At 27.0% G+C, this 14788-nt stretch overlaps 1 protein-coding gene across 4 annotated transcripts in view; it reads left to right on the top strand.

Moving 5' to 3' along the window:
* The window catches only part of LOC107455362 (MFS-type transporter SLC18B1), a 32798-nt gene extending 31430 nt beyond the window's left edge, over positions 1-1368 (top strand). For all 4 annotated transcript variants that reach the window (XM_016072893.5, XM_016072892.4, XM_043041125.3 and 1 more), the window contains exon 15: positions 504-1368. The gene's annotated coding sequence lies outside the window, so the exon portion shown is untranslated. The remainder of the gene's footprint in view (positions 1-503) is intronic.
* Positions 1369-14788: the final 13420 nt, after the last annotated feature.

Here is a 14788-nt window from a genome sequence, read left to right as displayed (position 1 = left end):
ACACAATTTAAATAAAATCTCGCATCGATATTTTTTATTAAAACGTCGCGATGACATTCTGTGAATGAATACGCTTCACTCATACACTTTTTTCCTGCTCAAACTTCAAATATTTTTTCAATTACGCGATTTTTTCATGTACTTTTTTGTTTTTTTTTTACCAAACTCACCCTATATTTAAAAATCCAACCATAAAAGAAAGGAATATATCTTTGAAATATGGAACGTTATTGATACTCTTTTGACGACATCAAGGGAAAGAGAAAATATTTTAAAACTATTTGAATCTATGAATACTCTGTTAAGGACACAATTTATATTAATTTAAATTCTATATTTCTTTCTTTGTATTTTTTTATTATTTTAAGTTACTCTGATACATTTTTTATAAAGTAAAATAATCTATAAATTAAATGAAATTATTTTAGTTGATTGAGCTTATAATGTTCAATTATTTTAATGCCTTATTACTTCCTTCTTGTAATCCTGATTTCATTTTTCAGGAACTGTGATATAATTCTTGCATTATTCATGTCCTCTATTTGGAGATATGCAAGAAATCAGGATGTTTTTATTTTATCATCATATTTTTTTCTGAAAGATAAATAGCTCATTAAAACAAATTATATTAGTTTACTTTACTTAAGAGGTCTCTTCCCTTGTGGCCAAACTCAATGTCAATGGAGGTTGTCAGATGCTGGATGAAAATTTTAAAAAAGTTTTAATCATCTTTATTTAATTTTGAAGTTAAAATGATTATGTATATTCACTCTTCAAGATTCAACCCGGTCGCAAATGTGAACTATATTATTCTGTTATCAAAAGTTTAAGAACAAAGCAAATAAATGAATGCTAAGTAATCCAAAATGGTAAGGGAAGATGGCTCTTAAGTTCTATAATTCCTAAAAAATGGTATGTTGAACATGCTAATTCTTTCATTTGTATATTGAATAGTTTCATTTAAGTATTTTAAAGATACGTGTATGTAGCGGATATTGACGAACCACTACATAAACCAACCAAAGACTCTATGTTATTTAATTTTTAAATGTTATATATATTTAATGTTTTTATGTTTATTATATATTGTTTGTTTCATATTGTTGTATTGGTATGTTAATCATTAATTTCTTTTTAAAATCTTATCTTAAGTTACTAAGCAATATATAAATCTCTTTTTTCCTTTTATTTTAAATTGGTTTCTAAAGTTTTGATGTAACTAATAATTCACTGTTAATATAATTTTTTTATGTGTAATGATACTTAACTTCTTTATTATTGTATGTATGAAAAAAAAGTTGCAATGTTTATGATGTATAAAATATTCAAAATATGCATTATCACTGTATTTTGAGAAATAAAAGAAAAGGATGAAAAAAGTAATTGCTCATTAACTTCATCACGGTGCTTAAAAGAACCTGAAAAAGCTCATTTTGTTATAGTGACTAACGGAAGTAAGAGGATAATTTTTTATTGCTTTCAAATACAATTTTAGCAATTTAAAAATTTGGTACTGGGAAAAAAGCTTATAAAAATTACAGAATTACAATATGTTTCTTTTAATATCATTTATTTATCATATATAACTTAATAATTGTTTTGAAAAAGTCTTTTGAATTTAAATAAAAAAAGTTTCAGCAATTTCAGTACTGTATTCTAAATTATCAAGTATTCAAGAGCTTTGTGGATTAAGTGACATTTTCATAAATTTAGAAGCTCCAGCATTAGAAAATGTACCTATAGTAGAAAGGTGTTCACAAAACACATTTTCTTAATAAAAACTGTCTTATTTTTTGACCTTGCATAAAAAAAAAAAAAATTCTATAGATACAGCTGGTCATAACTTACTTTTATACCGACCATAACTTACTTTTTCACATTTCTTCGAAATGTCACTTTGGACCTTCTTCCGCTTAAGTCTTCAATTGTGGTCAGATCAATGATTTGCCAGTATTTTAAAGATTTTTTTTTCTAAATTGTTTGAACTGATTATGCATAGTTTTGAATAAATCACAATGCAACTATTTTTTTTGTTTACCTAATATTTATACGTTTTTCATTGTAATAGTTGTTACTACTTAAGATCAATAAAACCATCCATATGTTTTACTATGCGTATATATTTACAATACAACTTTATATTTCATTTGTTTTATCAATGTATATATCTTTTCAGTCTTATCACATTCTAATGATTTATGCATAGTTATAATTAGAACAATGAATCAGAGGCTTGCAAAAAAAAAACATTTCTTTGATATTATTTTTAAAAAAAATCTCTAACAATTTTTTCTTAAAATTTTCCTATATTCATAAAATACAGTTTTTCTTTTTGAATTTTATTTAGCAGAACTTTTTGTCTCAATGCGCTGAATAATGACTGCCGTAACTGTTAATAGGATGTTTCATATTTCCATATAATGCTATGCATGATTCAAATTCTAGTTTGGCATGTTTCAATTTTAAAATACAATCTGCTAGTGTGTGATAAGTATGAAATAATGAATATTTTAACTATATTTGATTACTCAAATCAAATTTAAAAGAAAACAATCTGTAGTTTTTTCTTTACATATTTAGATACATTTCATCGCAGGTTTAAATTTTTCATGTAATGAAAGAGATGCATGCTGGACTCCGAAAAGGAGGCTATATTAAATCACTTGACTTTAAAATTTTAATACTTCTTTGTAGTACATTTTTAAAAAAAGTGTACACACGAGACTGAGTATCAGACTTCAAAGATTAATAAGTAATTTTTTAGAATTTTGCTGTAATATTTACTTGCAAGATTAGTAAAATTTGCTAGCAAGATTAATTTAAATAAATTATAGTTTGATTTTATTCAAGTTGCAGCAATTTTACAATATTAGAAATTTCTAAACTTATCCTTTTTCTATGCTCAATATTTATTTTTATTTTAATAGTTTTTAAAATTACAATAAATTTTGTATTAATGCTGTCAAAATTTAAATAACAAGTTTTATAATTACTAAACTTGTCTAGAATTGTTACAATTTAAACCAAAACGAGTGTAGAATTAAAAAAAAAAATCTTTAAAATATTCTCGCCTCTTAAAATTTTGTAAATAATTAAACAGCTGTAATTTAATTATAAATTCCGAAAAATTCAATAATGTCTTCTTTGTTTAAGGACTTTTGGTGGGTTCATTTAAAACTTAAATATAGATATATATTTTTGAAACATTCAAAAGCACATGTAGATGTTTTGAAACATTTTATAATTAGTTAAAAAAGAGACAAAGTATTTAGTTCTAAAAATATAATTCCTGTACCAAATCCTTCATTTTCTACAGAGCGATTAAAAATGTAACTTTAATTTTTTGAACTCTTGTAGTTTTATTCAAAAATAAATATATATTTTTGAAGCATTCAATAGTATAAGTAGAATAACATTTTTGAAGCATTCAATAATTAGTTTTAAAAACTCTGTTATTAATTGTCAAAATTTAATTCCTATATAAATCTACTTTTTATATGCATATGTCCTGTACATTTTGTGTCTTTGGATTTTAACATAGCTTTAGTGCCTGCTTTATAACACGCTAATTAGTAAACAAATTTTTTTCTAATTTTAATTATTGACTCAACCAAAAAATTTTATGCTATTATGTAAATAAGACTGTAATTTATTATTTATTTTTCAAACTTTTTCCAAGGATCTCAACTCTTGTTTATTTGTAATTTATTTATAATAATTTATTATTCTCTTTCCTCCCTCATACTGTTGTTAATTCGAAAAAGGTGTTTCTATTTATTTTCATTGTTTTTCCAGTAAAGGTATTAAATTTCTCTATTTATGAGGTAATCAATAGGAGCAGTATTAATTTATTTATAAAATTATTGTCTCATTTTAACTATTTTTTTGCACTATTTTCTGCATTACATTTCTCCAAAATAAAAAATAACTGTAATTGTTTAGCGTGCTTACATATACTAAAGCTTTAATTGTAAAAAAATGTTTCAGTGTAAAGTGTAAAATATCAGCTTTAGGGGTCATTTCAATTACTTTTAAATCCATTAAAAATGTGTTAAAGTTAAGAAAGTGCTGCAACATATTTTAGAGATTTTCAAGAATATAATTTCAGATGTAAATAATTTTTTTATCTTATGTAAATTTTGTTGTATATGTGCCTTATTTTGTTGCCTGAACTGCCTCATTTCATTATTGATTCATAGCAAAGATTACATTTTCTGAATGTGTGTCAGTACTTTAAAACCTGGTGCCAGTTGAGCATAATTCAATTTGTTTCGACATTCAAGTTAAATGCATTAATCTAATTCCAACTATCAAAACAACCCAGTTCATGGTTGTAACACGTCTTGATAATTCTTTGTTTGATAGCATTTTTTTCAATATTTAAAAAAGAAAAATCTGCCAGAACAAAACAATTATAACTGTAGCGAGTAAAAACTTTAAAGAGAGTGAAAATTCTCTATTCATCATTTCCAGAACTGAAAAATTATTCCCACCTGCATGCTATTTAACCAGTTTAATTACATATCACAAAGCAGATCTAGTCTTTAATTTTTTTTATGAGTTTTCATTTTATGAATTTATATTTATATCAATTTCCCTTTCAATGGAAAAGATATAAAGAAAGGAAAAGTATGTACATTGTTCTGTAATATTTTTCATTACAAATCAATGTATATTTATAAAAAAATTTAATAAATTCCTTATAATTGGTAAAATGATAAATTGAAATTTGTAACTAATAGTTTGCTATGTAAATGACTACTTGAAAAAATAAAGGCTTTTCAATCGCTGGTGTTTAAACCAATCAAACTTTTTAGACTCTGCAAAAAGGCAAGCCAATTTTAACAATTTGCACCATGCTCCTCTGACTTCAGTATTCTGAGAGCTCCCATAAACATACAATAAATAAATTAAAAATAAATAAACTTTCATTGCTATCGATAAATTTTTGAGCATGCGATTTAAACACGAATGTTTTAACAGTCTATTTTCATTACATATGATAAATTAAAATGATAAATTGAAATTTGTAACTAATAGTTTGCTATGTAAATGACTACTTGAAAAAATAAAGGCTTTTCGATCGCTGGTGTTTAAACCAATCAAACTTTTTAGACTCTGCAAAAAGGCAAGCCAATTTTAACAATTTGCATCATGCTCCTCTGACTTCAGTATTCTGAGAGCTCCCATAAACATACAATAAATAAATTAAAAATAAATAAACTTTCATTGCTATCGATAAATTTTTGAGCATGTGATTTAAACACGAATGTTTTAACAGTCTATTTTCATTGTTCTGCTTTTGAATTATGTTACTCTCTGATTTTTGACTAACATCTTTTTAAGTCTATTTTTTAATATTCATATTGTTCCTCTTAGCTTGTAAATTGTGGTATTAGTATCTCATATTGCTGACCATATTGATCTGTACAAAAAATCTTTAAAAAAAATTCTTTTTTTTAAGAAACATCAATTTATTTTATATGTATAGTATTTTTGAATTTTTATTAAATGCCTAGTTTGGAAGCATTATCCATAAAATATCATAATGCAACAAAAAACTAATTTGCTTGTTTTACTAAGCCTAATAAATATATTTTTAGACATGAGTAAAGCGAAATATGTACTATTCTTTTTTAAGTAGCACTCCTTTTAAATACTGTTATTAATATGTAAATATTGCTTCATTCTAGTCTTATAGAATAGTAAATAGTTTTACTTTTAAACCAAAGAAGATACTTACAGAATCATACAATGTGACAAGCATGGTAAAGTGCCTTTAGAACTGCCGTTTTTAGTTTTATTTTGGTGTACAATTTTTAACTAAATTCCTATGTGAAATTAAAGATATTATTTATTGCTTTTTAATTTTTTTTTCTAAGAGAAAGATGTATATTTATGTATATAATGACTACAGATATAGGTTTTTCCCAGTTTTTTTTTAATTTTTTGTTGTTGATAAAACATATTGTAGTTAGGTATTTTATTATATATTATGCCATGTCAAATGTATCTACAAGAATTATTTATCTATATTTTGGTGTGAATTCCTAATTTTATTTTTAAAATATAATTTTTGTACAAAAACAATTAATTGCAACTATTTAATACTTATTTATGTATTTATTTCAGTATTATATAAACATGATATAGCTAGTACTCCATGTATATTTCTTTCTGTGCTTTTTTTTCTAAGTATGAAAGAAATTAAGTATGCCTAATATTCCTTCTTAAATATTTCTGAAAATTAAATTCTGTATTAATACAGCTTATATCTCCTAATATTCAACATTTCTGTAATATTTTTATTAACAAAATGAACTTTTTTAAATCATTCATTGAGTGGTTAAAATTTTCTTTATAACTGCTGTATTATTCATGAAATATCTTAGAGTTCAAAAGAGATTATGATATTCTTTGTTATAGTTTTAGAAAGTTTCAGATTTATGAATGGCTTCATTGAAAATTAAATATTTTACAAAAAGAATCAATTATAAAGTAACATTTTAAATTCTTATACTGCAAAAGAACCACTTTAAATCTAATAATTAATTAATTTTCAACTTAAATGTAAAGAATTATAATTTTTCTGCTATAGTCTGACATTAAATCTTTTTCCGGAGTTTCTCTCTTCCAAAATTGTTCAATTCCAGATAAAGATTTCGTTATTTAGAAAATTTTGTTGTACTAAGGTTAAAGATTATTATACTTATTTTACAAATGCTGCTAAAGTTTAGTTGTTGTGATAAGTTCAAGAGTGCAGAATTAGGAACCTGAATTAAAAATGAAGTTAATATATATTATAAATTTATTCATTTTTTAGTATTTAATAGCAGATTAATTTTTTAATATTTTTAGTTAATATAAGTAGATGTTAAAGATATTTTATGATATTTTAACTACTGAAAGATCTTAATTAACACCTATTAAATTATAAAACAATTTTCTCACACCTTTCTTCAACTTTTACCATTTTTAATACACCTTCAGTCTGAATCAAGTTGGAAATGTGATTATTGTATATTATCCTATTTTTTGCAATATTTTCAGAACTTTGCTAATAGTTTATTGTACTGAGATATTGATATACTGGTTTAAATCTTTTTAGAGCATTAAAAGATTTTGATTGGCTATGAATACAGTTTTGCATACCTCACAAATATATTCCATAACTTTGGTTTTTAAAACAACATGCTGATAAATCTTTTTTCTATCTGTTTTTGTACCTATAGCTTGACTTATATTATTTACTATCTAGTTTATGAATGTAAATAAGCCATTATTTTGTTATCACGGGTGTAAAATGATTTGTTTGAATAATTAATTTTAAAAAGAATATATTTCATTTTCTATATTTTAACATGACTATCTTTATTTTACTGCATTTTTGTGTTCTCACTTATTTTTGTACGAGAAATGAAATTTACAAATAATTTAAAACATTCAGAACTTTTAGCTTTGTATAATAGGTACTTTTAAATACTTCAGCACTATTTAATTTAAACTTTCTTGCTTTTTTAATAGATTTGAAATATGATAAAAGTAAAGCTACCCCCTACATTTAAAGTAAATACCATAGTGTGGATGATTCAAATTATAATTTTAATCACTTCATTTTCACAGATCGTCGATTTGAACTACTGAAGTAAAAAAATATTAATTGGGTATAATATAAAAAAAAAACACAACTACTTCCACTTAGTAGGAATAACATTTACCATGACGCAATGCTAAATTCTATGCCACTATCCACATAAATCAATTAATCAAAAATCGAATATCAATTACTTTTCTTTATAATGCAATAAAATCTGGCGAGCAGCTATTTAAACGATCAAACACTTCGTTTGTTTATTTGTAGCTTGAAGTTAGGCTCGCAGAAAATGCTGTTCATGGGTTAAATTTAGTAGGAATAACACAACCTGTGACGTAGGCTATAGTATACCCAATTGTTTAATTTTCTTAAAGATAATTTGAATATTGGCAACGGAAAAATAAATTTTTTTATAAGTTCTAAAAGAAGTTAAAGTTCTTTATGTTAGCTTATATAATGTATACTACCAAGAACAAACAAATAACTTAATTATTGGAGTAGTAGTACTGATGTTTTCCATAATCATACATTTTATTTATCATTCATTTGTAGTTATAATTTTGATACTTGTTGTAATTTATGATTGATTGGTTTAAAATAAAAATTTGCTTGTAAAATTCTGCTAATTTAAATTGAACTTATTATTTTTTCGTTTATCAAAATTTATTGGTAAATATAATTTCAGTTTGAATTTACAGTACATTACTAGCAAAATTTCATTATAAAACAGTTATAGAAAATTGCCCAGCATTAGACTCTATGTTATACACTCTAATGCAGGGAAGAAAGAAGCATCTTTGTTTCCTTTAGTAACTTCATTAGTAAATTAAAAAAAGAAATCAATCATCAATTTCAATGATATGATAAAAAAGTTCATGATTATACTGGTTATACAGAATATTTGTACTTAATTTGCATATTTACTACCAAAAATAGTAAGACACAGTTAAGAATTTTCAAAACTTAAAAAAAGTTATGAAAATGATTTTTTTTCTTCAGAGTTAATAAATATCTCCTCCTAATTTTTGATATTATTCTTCAAAGTAAACTAGTGTTTGAAATGGATTTAAGTTACTGAATGATTGACTGTATTTTTTTCTGATTGCAATGTTTTGAATGTACTGTCTTTCTCTGACAACTTTGTCCATGATGTATCGTTTTCCAAACCATCCATATATATCTGTTGTTCTACCATAGCTTATGCCAAATAGACATCGCATAACATTTTGTTTTGAATATATTACTTTTTTGTGTATTATCTTTTGCCTAACATTATTGTTTTACTTTTAAAATTTTGTATAGAAAGAATAAAAATTTTGCAAAGTTATTTCGAGTTTAGGCTTAAAAAATTATGGTGTCGAATAGCATAAAAATTAGTAGTTGATGACATGATAAAATAATAGAAGTTTTATATAACAAAAATAAATTAGTAAATAAAAATTATAGAAGATATATTAATAAATGGAGAATTGGCGGTCGAAATGGGCTACAGGTAGCGTAGAGCAGAACTCTTTTCCTATGGCAACACTTTACACGCTTTTACCATTAACGTGGGGAAAGTCATAAGAAAAGGAAGGCGAAAGGGTCAAGACATGGAACCGGTTCTCTCCCCAGATGGCGAATTCGAGCGTTACGATCGCGAATAAGTGATTAAATGTCTTTATAGAGAACATGTACGAATAACAATTTGCAAAATGTCACAGGCTTCTATTTGTAAATATGTATATGATGTCCAACATTGCCTGCAACCATCTAGAAGCATAGAATTGCCTGTCCAATTATTGAAAGTAGTTTATGAACGAGGAATATTATGCATTTTGTGAGCTATGATATCTTTTAAGTTCGGAAATCGCATGAGAAGATCACCATTGATCAAGTTTTTAACATGTCCATAGAATCGAAAATCGTGAAGATTCAGAGATAGGGTTTTGGCAGACCAAGCTAATGAAAATGATGGCTGATGATCGCCATCTAGTAGTAATTTTAAAAACAGTTTTTTTTTGTGGTAAATAAAACTCTTATTTCATTTTGTCTCTGCCTAATTTCATGAATTTCTGTTGCAATAGTTTTCGATCCAGACTGTTTACAAGACGTCATCTTTAATTAAAAATACCTTGCATTTTAGATTGACACTGGAACTAGTTTCTGAAGCAGCATATTTCAGTTCTAGTAAATTGTAAGATTTTGTTAAAGGTTTTATGAAAGAAAGTGAATCTAAAAGAACATAAATCGCAAAGAATTTTCACAATAAGTAGCAATTACATTTGAGAACTATTTTTCATCCTTTTCAATACTGAGAATTAGTTTTGTAACATTCTGCTGGGAACTTGACTTTCTACCAAAAAATAATGGGAAACGAGGGCAATGATCAAATCAAATTAAAAAAAAATTTATGATCAAATCAAATTAAACAATGTGCAACCATTTATACAGAATAATTAAAGATATTATTTTTTAGCTTCTTACTTTTTTTAAAATTATCACCGTCGTTGAACAGCCGATTCATATTAAATGTGATGTTGATTTCGTATAGCCTTGTGACTTTGAACCCAATGCAGAAGACAACAAAAAACATTGGTCAACTGGAGAACATTTTGATGGAATCAACACGCATTTTTGTTAAATGAAGAGGAAAACCATGAAAATCTTTCATGATTAGCCCGATAACAAGAAAACTCTAACCCATATGATCTTCCCTTGTCTGGATATATTTTAAATCATCATGGTTGGGGGTGAGATGGGAGCAGTTGTCAACCAGCTACTACCAGAATTCGAACTTTGTTCACCTCAATAAGATTTAAGCGCTTTATCTCCTTTAAACATCCCGCCTCTAAACTTCTTGTTTGTAGTAAAAACAAGTATTTAAAAAAATTGATTAAGTTATAGAACATAGCTGTTTTATCGTTGTCTTTTTTTATGATGATATAGGGCATAAGACGTTATTCTATAAAATGTCACATAAACAATAATGATGTATAAAGAGGAAGAATATTTTGTAGGAAAAGTTATAAAGATTGCTCATCGGTACGAAATGTTTGTATTAAAATATTATAACTTGAAAATTTATAAGGAAATTTTTGTATTGAAAATTTTCTCTGAAAACCCAGTAAGAAACTTAAACCAAAAAATAATAGATACGGAAAGCATGAAGAATTAAAACTCATTTTAACATGTGTTTTATTATTGAAAGTTTTTATCATTAAAAAATGTTTGAAAATCATTATTCTTCTGAAAACCTTTTACATAAATTATTCAAATAAAAAAATGAAGGATCATAGTAGTTCTTGTAAATTTTTAAAATTTTTCCATAATCACAAGTAAAGTCATTTAAATTATTTAAATCACTGACGATTTTTACGAGGTTTTACGCATGAAATAGTTAAATAGCAATTATTATATTCTCTGTCCGCTTAAAAAATCTAAAGCTCTTAGGGTAAACTAACCAGTGATGGAACACTTAAGCTTCGCTTGCCTTTTAAAATATATTAATTTCAAAATTCGTAATTTTAGTTAAATGACAGTGTCAACTTATTTGTTACTAATTGCAAATGATGTAAAAAAAATTGTAGAGATCTTACATAATATTGTTTTAAAGTTTTGGAGGTGCAAATAACAAGTAGTAAGAAGACCAAGTGAAGGAACAGCTCTTACCAGTGAATGAACACCCAGTAAAGGAACACTTAATTTTGGTTATTTTTAATGCTCTTTATGAATTTATAAGCCATACAAATATTTAAAAACAAGCCTATTATTGAAATTATACCATGTAAATACTTGGAAAATTTAAACTTTTTTTTGAAATCATGAATTGAAAATTAAAGTGTCAATATATTATCACATACTGTTCATTCACTGGGAAATCTATGCCCAGTAAAGGAACATGCCTGTTCCCTCACTGCTTAGAAGTTGTTTTTCGTATTTTTAACGTACTTTTGATCCGGAACATCACTAAAGGTACAAGAAAATTAAAGTTTGTCTTATATTTTCATTAACTTAGAAAAAAACCAGTAAAGGAACACTTGTTCCTTCACTGGTTTTTCATCGTTTGGTGATCCAGTGAATAAACACCCCCTTATCTCAGTATTTTATTATGCCATGATGCTTTAAAAAAAATAAAACGTAACTTCAATAACTATATTTTGAATTCTCTTTTTCACAGTGAGAAAAATAAAACTATTACATGCAATTAATTCCATTTCGAACATATAAATACAAACACTCAGCTTATAATTTTTTCAAAGAAACAAGGTGTTGCAGAGATAGTAACAAATTCAAAATTTTTTCCAGAGAAGTCTATTTGACAAGGTAATCCAAAACATTGCTAGATAACTTCCTATTGTTTGGCAGTAAGCTATTGTTACCAATCAATCTAAAGAAAAACTTTCAAATTCTTATTTTTAATCAATATCTATGAAATGTTCCTTCACTGGGTAGTGTTCCTTCTCTGGTTGGTTTACCCTATTTGTTTTTTTTTTTTAAATGCTAGTCTCTGCATACATTAATTGCTGTTCTTTATAGATGTTATGTAAACGGTTCAGAAGGGTTTAGTTATTGAAAAACATAGCCTAATAATTCATTCGCGTTACAAAACTATAAATGGACAACTAGTCTAATTTTTATTTTGTGACGTAGCTAAGTTATCTGTTAACCATGCTTAAATCAGAAACGTAAATATAATATAATAAAAAGGACTTCTGAATACAAACCAAAACCGATTCCATAACGTGCAAAGAGGCTTTCTCGTTCTCAAACATACCCAAAGTAGAGCTTGTTAAGTAAAAGAACTTTCCCTGCTGGGTGAGCTTTCTTCCTTGTTTCGGAGATCACCTTACTTTTGAGGCAAACATATACATTCAAACCGAAACAGTTAAACCATTGTTGCTAGACGACAGACTTGTCTGTTGTTGATGAGGGAGGAACAATAAATTAAAGACCTTATTTGTAGATAGCTCTAATTGCATTTTTAGATTCAAAATCTTGAAGTCTAATTAATGTATTATTTTCCCTATATTTTCTGATTTGTGATGTCCATTGTTTATCAAAAATAAGTCAAAGGTGTACTAGTATTAAAATACGATGGAAATGGCTTGTACAACTCCAAGTTTATTTAACTCCAATTTTTTAATTAGTAAAGCTGTACCACTGTTCAGATAGAGCCTTCAAATATTGTTGTGTGTCTTTTATATTTCTTTTTTTATCAAGGATATGATACTGCTTAAAACTATATTGCAATTAATGACGCCTAAGTAAGTTAAATCTGAATCGCTAATGCTCATTGCTATATTTATACTACATCATGAATCAACACAGTGCTTGCACGTATTTTTCGGTATTATCAAGTCACAAATATAAGATAACAGTGGTCGAAAGTTACGCAATTTGTTGCTACTTATCAGTGTGTCTTTCTTATTTAATAGGATCGCTGCTCAAACTATAAATACTTTTCAGTTGGTCTGATACAGACTAATATTTGACTTTTTCCATTTGCCCGAGATAACTTAGGATAGTAAACTGATGGTAAATTAAATGTTTCTTACTCATAAAAAAAAATTAAAATTTCAACTTACAACTTGTATTATATGTTTTGTTTTAGTTTCTTGCCGTTATAAATAAAAATAAGAAATATGTTGATTTTTGAATTTTTTTTCTTCAATAAAACTGGTGAGAGAAGAGATTAAATCATATTTACGAAACAAAGCATACATTCGAATATTAACTTGGCTTAAACAAATTTTCCCATAAAGCATATAAAGTCGGCAGCATTAGTTGCATTGTTCTATCCAATAGAAAGAGATCTGGAAAGGTTTGCTGGTATTTAACAATTTTCAGATCTTAATCTGTTTCTAATTGGCATAAGCTACGTTCTTACTGCATCCTTCCAAAATCCACTTATTAACGCTGTTTACACCTGCAATATTGTACTTGTATCTCCTGTTTGTCTTATTATCTAAGATATGTGTTGCACATATAGTTTAGTTGTGTGATTATATTCTAGTCCTAAAAAGTTTATTTTCTTAATACATTTATGAATGATATTATGATATTAAGAATGTTTGAGAATTGTAAAGTGACGAATGGTAGTTTTGATTGTTGATATTATTGAAGAGTGAATTGAATAAAGTTATATTTAAGGTGACATTTTTCATTTTTTTTGAAGGGGAAGGGGTATTTTACTTAAATTTATTTTGAGTTAAGCTTGTAAATGAGCCTGCCTTGGTTTTGGCATTAACAGAGATGCCAACTTGCTCCGGACAGCGGATAAATATTTTCGAGTGGTAGTCTTTTAATGTATGATTCTTGATTTAATAAATTCGATTTATAGGGTTTTTACATACCACTACTTCTGAATAATTCAAAGGATTAAGTTATACGCACTTTTGCCGCTCTTAAACCGTGTTGAGCCTTTTAAAAAATCAGCAAAAATAACCAAAAATCTGTTGTTGTAGTTCATTTACGTCGCACTAGAGCTGCACTATGGGCTATTGGCGACGGTCTGGGAATCACCCCTGAGGATGATACGAAGAAATGCCATCACAATTTTGATCCTCTGCAGAGGGGATGGCTCCCCCGCTTCGGTAGCCCAACGACCTGCGCGAAGTCGAGCACTTTACGGTAGCACAGTTTAACGAGGACCAATACCACACACCCTCGGTCCCTACGCAGACTGATCCAAGTGGGTCACCCACCCACACACTGACCGCAGCCAGTGATGCTTGACTTCGGTGATTTGCTGAGAACCGTGTCTTAATGACCCAAATTCTGCAAATTTTTGTTTTTAGTTCTCTACCGCTTTTTTAAATACTGTGCCTTGTCCGGAGTAGTTGGTATCTCTGCATTAACTCCGTTTTTTGCTCTGAAAGAATAAAATCAAATGAATTTCTGCTCTAAAAAATATCAAATACCGATTACAGCTTTTCCAACTACCGATTGCAGAATAAAGTGGTTGTTAAATATTAACATGTAAAAATTTTAAAATCCGGACTGTTATGTTTCTTCAGAGACTCCAACAGAGTTCCGAGAGTTAAATTTAACTCATAATTCCTGGTTATTATTAAATAGGATACTTAAGTTTGGCACGTATTACCTTTGTCAGAGTATTTAGGTGAAAGTTGACTCTTTAATAACATTTCCTACGTGGAAAAAATTTGAAGAATTTTGAGGAAGGCATATCTTAATTTCTAACATTAGGGCAGA

Source organism: Parasteatoda tepidariorum, chromosome 5 (genome assembly GCF_982258835.1).
Source record: "Parasteatoda tepidariorum strain Cologne lab strain chromosome 5, Ptep-v5.0, whole genome shotgun sequence".
Taxonomy (NCBI): domain Eukaryota; kingdom Metazoa; phylum Arthropoda; class Arachnida; order Araneae; family Theridiidae; genus Parasteatoda; species Parasteatoda tepidariorum.
The sequence above is the reverse complement of the archived record's forward strand: the minus strand, read 5'-3'. Positions and strand labels throughout refer to the sequence as shown.